General features: G+C 37.7%; 1 non-coding gene and 1 pseudogene across 1 annotated transcript; one reads left to right on the top strand and one right to left on the bottom strand.

Annotated features, from left to right (window-relative positions):
- Positions 1-450: 450 nt before the first annotated feature.
- On the top strand, positions 451-557 carry LOC118603261. Its single transcript, XR_004951143.1, has one exon. It is a non-coding gene; the product is annotated as a U6 spliceosomal RNA (small nuclear RNA).
- A 6,524-nt stretch (positions 558-7,081) lies between these two features.
- Positions 7,082-7,833, bottom strand: LOC107508017 (annotated as a pseudogene).
- Between the last annotated feature and the right edge of the window lie 730 nt (positions 7,834-8,563).

The raw sequence follows: 8,563 nt of genomic DNA on the forward strand, positions 1-8,563 counted from the left end.
TCATAAAAGTTAATTTTGCATTGGAATCCATGTTTTTTTCTTCCCTTATACTCCACTGCTTCTAACATTTGTCCAACCCACATTGCAAACCCCTTTCCACCCTTGCTTTTTCTTAAGCTCTTCTCCCACCCTTCTGCTCCTCATTGCCAAATCTTCCTCCAAGAACCTCAGATCTTGCTCTTCTCTCAGCCTGGAATGTTCTTCCTGATGGGCACCTTTTTGATGGCTCCTCAGAGAGGCTTCCTGACTCCCATCCTCTCCAAAGCTAATGTTTGTCTGCTACCCACCCTACCTCATATTTTCCCTCGTAGCACCCTGCTTTTCTTCTTCACAGTACCACCTCTACCTCTGTTTTATTAATTCGCTTGCCAGTTATCTGTCTCCTCCATTAGAGGGTGAATTCATGAGGGAAAGTACTGTACTTCACCTAGGTCTTAAGATGAATGAATAGTGCTCATTTCAGCAGCACATATATTAAAATTGGAATGATACAGAGAAGATTAGCATGGCCCCTGCACAAGGATGACACACAAATTCATGAAGCATTCCATATTTTTCCCAGACAGGAAGAAGTTTAAGGAATTCATCACCAACAAGCCAGTATTACAAGAAATGTTAAAGACACTTCTGTAAAAAGAGAGGAAGTAAAAAAGAAAATAGAAATAACAAAAATAAATAATAAAATGACAGTAACAATGTATCTATCAGTAATCACTTTAAATGTAAATGGATTAAATGCTGCAATCGAAAGACATAGGGTAACCGAATGGATAAGAAAACAAGACCCATGCATATGCTGCCTACAAGAGACCCACTTCAGATCAAATGACACTCACAATTGAAAGTAGAGGAATGGAAAAAGATAGTTCATGCAAATGGAAATGAAAAACAAGGAGGGGTAGCGATACTTATGTCAGATAAAATAGACTTTAAAACAAAGGCTATAATAAGAAACAAAAAAAGGATTACATAATGATGAAAGGATTGATAAATCAGGAGGGCATAACACTAGTAAACATATCTGCACCCAACATGGGAGCACCTACAAACATAAAGTAATTATTGACTGACATTAAAGGAGAGATCAATAGTAATACATTCATAGTAGGCGACTTTAACACCCCATTGACACCAATGGACAGATCTTTCAGGCAAAGAATCAACAAGGAAACAATGGGCCTAAAAGATACACTAGACCAGATGGATTTAATAGATATTTTCAGAGGATTTTATCCCAAAGCAGCAAAATATGAATTCTTCTCAAGTGCACACAGAACATTTTCTAGAATAGACCACATGGTAGGTCTCAATAAATATAAGAAAATTGAAATTATATCAACCATCTTTTCTGATTGCAATAGTATGAAACTAGAAATAAAAAAAACTGGAAAATATATAAACACATGGAAGCTAAATTACATGCTACTAAACAATGAATGGGTTATTAATGACATTAAAGAAGAAATCAAAAGATACCTAGAGACAAATGAAAATGAAAACACAACAACTCAAAATCTATGGGACACAGCAAAAGCAGTCCTAAGAGGGAAATTCATAGCAATACAGGCCTACTGCAAGAAATGAGAAAAAGCTCAAATAAACAATCTAACCTTACACTTAAAAGAACTAGAAAAAGAACAGCAAACAAAGCCAAAATTGAATAGAAGGAAGGAAATAATAAAGATTAGAGCAGAAATAAATGAAATAGTCTAGAAAAACAGTACAAAAGATTTATGAAATCAAGAGCTGGTTCTTTGAAAGGATAAACAAAATTGACAGATTCTTAGCCAGATTCATCAAGGAAAAAAGAGAGAGGACTCAAAAAAATTAGAAATGAAAGAGAATAAATAACCACAGATTCCACAGAAATACAATGGACTATAAGAAAATATTACAAGGAATTATATGCTTTTAGCCTTTCCCAATTGAGTATGCTGTTAGCTGTAGCTCTGTCATATATGGCCTTTATTATGCTGAGGTATGTTCCTTCTAATCCCACTTTGCTGAGAGGTTTTTCATAAATGGATGCTAAAAGCATCTTCCTTAAGATCAGGAACAAGACAAGGATGCCCACTTTCACCACTCTTCTGTGACATTGTATTGGAAGTCTCAGCCACAATAATAAGTCAAGAAAGAGAAATAAAAGGCATCTGAATTGGCAAGGAAGGAGTAAAACCCTCATTATTTGCTGATGACATGATGTTATATAGAGAGAACCCTAAAGATTCCACCAAAAAACTGTTAGAACTGATCAATGAATTTGGTAAAGTAGCAGGTTACAAAATAAATATTCAGAAGTCAGTGACATTTTTACATATCAATGATGAACTTTCAGAAAGAGAAATTAAGAAAACAATCCCATTTACAATTGTGTCGAAAACTATAAACTACCTGGGAATCAAATTAACCAAGAAGGTAAAGGACCAGTTTTCAGAAAACTATGTCATTGAAAAAAGAAATTGGAAAAGATACAAATAAATGGAAGCATATACCGTGTTCAAGGGTAGAAAGAATCAACATCATTAAAATGGCCATACTACCCGAAGCAATCTATAGATTCAATGCAATCCCTATCAAAACACCAATGACATTTTTCAGAGAGATAGAACAAATAATCTTAAAATTTATATGGAAACATAAAAGACTGAATAGCCTTGGCAATCTCGAGAAAGAAGAACAAAGTTGGAGGAATCACACCACCTGATATCAAACTGTACTACAAGGCTACAGTAATCAAAACAGCATGGTACTGGCATAAAAAAAAAAAAAGATACACTGATCAATGGAACAGAATAGAGAGCCCAGAAATAAATTCACACCTGTACTCTCACTTAATATATGACAAAGGAGGTAAGAATATACAATGAGGTAAAGACAGTCTCTTCAATAAATGGTATTGGGAAAATTAGACAGATACATGCCAAAAAAAAAAAAAAGAAAAGAAAAGAAAAGAAAAAGAAAGAAACTGGACCACCTTCTTACATCATATATAAGAATAGACTCCAAATAGATTAAAGACTTAAATGTAAGACCCCAAACCATGAAACTTCTAGAAGAAAACATAGGGAGTAAACTCTCTGATATTACTAATAGTAATATATATAGGATATATTTCTCTGAGCAAGGGAAACAAAAGAAAAACTAAACAAATGGAACTACATCAAAATAAAAGTTTTGTACAGAAAGAAAACCATCGACAAAACAAAAAGACAACCAACTGATTGGGAGAAGATATTCACTAATGATACATTTGATAAGGGGTTAATATTCAAAATATATAAAGAACTCATACAACTCAACAACAAAAAACAAACGATCCGATTAAAAAATAGGCAGAAGACCTGAACAGATACTTCTCCAAAGAGGAAATACAGATGGCTAACAGACATATGAAAAGATGCTCAAGGTCACTAACCATCAGAGAAAGGCAAATTAAAACCACAATAATATATCACCTCACATCTGTCAGAATGGCTATCACCAATAAATCAAAAAACAGGAGTTAATGAGGATGCGGAGAAAAGGGAACCCTCATACATTGTTGGTAGGATTGTAAATTGGTACAGCCACTATGGAAAATAACATGGAGGTTTCTCAAAAAATTAAAAATGGATATACCTTTTGACCTAGCAATTGCACTTCTGGGTTTTTATCCAAAGAAAACAAAAACAATAATTTATAAAGATCTATGCACACCAGTATTCATGGCAGCACAATTTACAATAGCTAAGATAGGGAAGCAACCTAAATGCCCATCAACAGACAATTGGATAAAGAAGTTATAGTTCATATAGACAATGAACTATTACTCAGCCATTTAAAAAAAAATGAAATCCTACCATTTGCAATGATATGGATGAACCTAGAGGTTATTATCCTGAGTGAAATAAGTCAGATGGAGAAACATAAATACCATATGATTTTACTTATATGTGGAATCTAAGGAACAAAAAGAAAAACTAATTAAAAACTTATTCACAAATGTAGTGGACAATTTGGTGATGGACAGAGGGAAGGGGGTTTGGGAGACTGGGAGAATGGGGTGAAGGGTTAAAGAAATACAAATTAGTAATTGACAGATGGTCAAGGGGATGGGGAGCACAGCATAGGGAATGCAGTCAGCATTAATATGTTGGCTAGGTGGAGGGCCAGGAGAGATAGGGAGCAATTGGGGGAATAATTTTATGAACTATGTAGATGTCTAACCAATGTACTATATACTTGAAACTAATTAAGTAAATAAAACAAATAAAAAACAAACAAAACAAAACAAAACAAAAAGATGAATGAATAAATGGTCTAGCCCAAGAACTGTAGAAAATCTCTTATGACTCTTCTATACTCTAGGGATAGTTCCCTTTTCTGAACTCCTGAATTTATTGCTCTCTGACCACAATCACTCACCATATGGTTTTTCTTTGTTTCATGTTTAAGGATAAATTGCCTCAATCACATCATGAGTTTTTAATTATTTGGCTAATGGGTTTCAGTAAGAGATTTAAATAGTTTCTTATCATATTCACGAGGGCAATGATGACAGAAGGGCAAGAAGAAGAGGTAGAAAGGGAGCTTATATTTATTGAGAACTGCTTAGATTAGGTAAGACAGAAACTAGTGAATGCAAGTGATAGGGAGGTGGATTTCAGCTCACTTCTTTGCCAAAAATAGAATTAGTTTCCCTGAAAGGGTCACTGAACACATTTCATGCACCAGGCACAGTCCTGGGCACTCGGAATGGAGCATGAACAAGACCTGGTCCCAGTTCTCATGTCATTGACAGTCTAGTGAAGACTGGAAGGAATTCATCTAAGAAAATATTCTATCAGGCCTGAAATCAGGAATTCTAGCCCTGGGCAGAAGCCAGATTCAGGAATAGAAAGAGGAAGTATGTGAACATTTGTTGAGGACTTACTTTATGTCAGATACTATTAGAAGCTCTGTACACAGCCTCTACATTCCCTTAAGGCCCACAGATCCTTGAGGGGAGGAACACTGTAGTGTCCTTGGGTCTTCTAGAGCAGGGTCCCCAACCTGCCGACCATGGACTGGTGCCGGACTATGGCCTGTTAGGAAACAGGCTGCACAGCAGGGGGCGAGCAGTGGGCCAGGAAGACAAGCTTTATCTGTCTTTGCAGCTGGTCCCCAGCTCAGCATCATTGTCTCAGCTCCACCTCAGATCATCAGGCATTAGATTCTCTGGGGAGCACAAGTTCTTGGTACCAAAAAGATTGGGGGCTGCTGCCTGGAGCCCCGAATGTTTCTGTGCACATAGGAGACTTTTGCTACTCAATCGATTACTGATATCATTCAAGTTCTTCAATGGTAATGAGAAGTTAGTAGCACTCTTATGCCCTTAACACAGATAGTAAAATAAAAATGAATAATAATCCACACGTGCGCGCGCGCGCGCGCGCGCACACACACACACACACACACACACAGCTAAATTATTTGCCAGAGGCCACTTTTTGCAGTTGTCGTCAAAGTTAGATTTAGATTCAGGACTTTCTGGCCTATAGTCCTAGACTTAGATTTCAAAGCCATATCTCTTCCTCCAAATAGATGGGGCAACTGTAATTATTATGCAGCTAGTCATTATAGGAATGCTGGGATGTCAGCGATAATTATGCCATCTGTAACAAAAAACTTGATGAAAGCTCTAGATACTATTTTAAGTATGTTCCAAGTTTTGTTTCCTCAGCTTTACATAAATGGACTTTTAAAGCAGCATTTTACTTTAGATCCAGCAGGGGGAGCAAGGTCCATGCTGCTCAAAGGCAAAAAACCTCCAAACCAAAAAAACCACTGTTTAAAAAATGCTTTCCAATTTCCAAAGTATTCTGGCTCCACCTTCCTTTGGTGCCCCTTAATAGCGCTCTCCTGAGTCCTCTAGAGCAGGCCTTCTTATTGATGGAGGCAAAGGGTGGGATAAACCTTGAAGACACTTTTCTGCCTTCCTACTCAATACTCAGTACTTAGTACTTTTCCACTCCTACCCCTCATTTAATTCTCCCATTCCTATCCAAACCCCACATCTGTGCTTATCCACCTGACTTGTGATATTCCAGAGGGGAAAATGCAGCAGTAGGGAGTCAGAACTTTCTCTGGTTTTAGCCTCTTGTTTATACTATCACAGTAAGTGATGAAAGTTTTGACTGTTACTTTCATTTTTGGCTTGTTGTACACCTGGCATCTCACTCTCTTCTGCTCAGCTGAGCCCTTGACTATACAGAAATAGCACACCCAGACACATGAGTGTGCATGTGCACACACACACACAAACACACACAATATCAACATAGGCAATGAGAAGAGAAGCTGAGAGGATGACCAATCGCGGGACTAAGGGAGTTCCCAGTACATGAGACTTCCACTGTTAAAACTGAGTTTGCTGAGTACTTTCTCGGTTTGAAAACTAAATCACAACCCAAGAATCTTTTCAGTCCTGGGGCAAACCAGAACAGTTAGTCAATCCATGTGCGATTAGACATTAGTAGTGAGCACATCAATCCCTGACCTCTGCATTCCAGTGAAGATATGAGAAGAAGGCTCAGGAAAACTATAAAGCAGAAAAGTGTGATTTAAAAAAAATTGTATAAACAGCTGGGGTTAAGGATCACATAGAAAAGTTATTGAAAAAGTGTTTTTGTGCCAGTACCATACTGTTTTGGTTATTACAGCTATATAATATAGCTTGAGATCAGGGAGTGTGATACCTCCAACTTTGTTTTTTCTAAAGATTGCTTTGGCTATTCAGGGTCTTTTGTGTCTCCATATAAATTTTAGGACTATTTGTTCTAGTTCTGAAAAGAATAACATTACTATTTTGATAGGAATTGTATTAAATCTATAAAGTGCTTTGGGTAGTATGGTTCATTTTAACACTATTAATCCTTTCAACCCATTAGCTCGGTATATTCATCCATTTATTTGTGTCCTCTTCAACTTTTTTTTTTTTTAAGAAACTGTTTATTTTCCATCAACCTTATTTCCATTTTGTTTAAGGGTTTGCAGAAGAACAACATAAGACCGCTTTGGTTGTTCCTACGCATTCAGTGGCCTGAGCAGTGGAGGCTGCAGACTAGTCTTCAGTGGGAGGCTGAGCTCTCCAGTCTTCAGTAGGAAACCGCTGAATAGGCACAGAAGGCAACTGAACATCTTCAGACCAGTCTGTGACTTCAGGTTGAGCAGCAGTTAACTCAGGAGCTAGAGCAGCCCATTCACCCTGAAACTCCTCCTCGGTCTCAGCCTTTTCAGCAGTGGCCTGCTCTTTCTTTTCAATCTCTTCAGGATCTCTGCAGACATGGAGATCAGACATGACCTCCCATGGGTGTTCACGGGAGAAGGTGCCACATACGCGCAGGACTTCCTGGGCCAGCATCACCACATCGGACCCACTGAGTGAGCTCTCTTGTTGTTGTAAGGGATAGCAGAGAAGAGAGTGTTACACAAGGTGATGGTTGGCAGGTTAACATAAGATGCCTCTGTGAGAGGCTGGTGGTCAGGGCTGGGATTGGGAACTACCAGGAGTCTTGGTTCCCAGAAGGCTGCCTGAATCTGGTTAGTGAAGATTCCAGGAGTGAAGCAACCAGCAACAGGAGAGGTTCCAGTGGCAGCAGCAAACTTCAGCACAGCTCATTGGCCAATATTCCCAGAAAATATGACACTGACATCAGCTGGGTTTCCAATGGCAACAATGGCATGAGCTTCCAGCAGAAACTTCTTCCAGATTCTCTTCAAAGTTATGATGTAGATGCTGTCACTTTTCCTTTTACAGATGTACTGTTCCATTTGGAAGTCAAGGTTGGTCCCACCTAAGTGGGTTCCTGCTGCAAGGAATTGGAGGACATTCTCCTCCTTTATTTGCAGGACATCAAAAGTTTCCCTTTAGGTTACTTAGCATGATACCCTTGGGAACCAAGAACAATACCATATGGGCCCCATTCTGAGTACCACGGGACAGTCTTCTTTAATTTCTTCAATGTCTTATAGTTTTTAGAGTACAGGTCTTTCACCTCCTTGGTTAAGTTTATTCTTAGGTATTTTATTCTTTTTTGATGCAATTGTAAATGGGATTATTTTCTTCATTTCTCCTTCCAATTGTTCCTTATTAGTGAATAGGAATGTGACAGATTCCTGTATACTAATTTTGTATCTTGCTACTTTACTCAATTCTTTTATTAATTCTATTAAATTTTTGGTGGATTCTTTAGGGGTTTCTATATATAGTATCATGTCATGTGCAAATAGTGATGGTGTTACTTCTTCCTTTCCTATTTGGATGCCTTTTATTTCATTTTCTTGTCTGATTGCTGTGGCTAGGACTTCCAATGGTTTGTTGAATAATGGTGAGAATGGGCATCCTTGTCTTGTTCCTGATCTTAGAGGAAAAGCGTTCAGCTTTTCACTATTGAGTATAATGTTAACTGTGAGCTTGTCATATATAGCCTTTATCAGGTTGAATTAAGTTCCTTCTATGCCCACTTTGTTGAGATTTTTCTTTAAATCATAAATTATGTTGAATATTATTAAATGCTTTTTCTGCACCTATTGAGATAATCAT

This window comes from Rousettus aegyptiacus, unplaced genomic scaffold, assembly GCF_014176215.1.
Source record: "Rousettus aegyptiacus isolate mRouAeg1 unplaced genomic scaffold, mRouAeg1.p scaffold_m13_p_5, whole genome shotgun sequence".
Taxonomy (NCBI): Eukaryota; Metazoa; Chordata; class Mammalia; order Chiroptera; family Pteropodidae; genus Rousettus; species Rousettus aegyptiacus.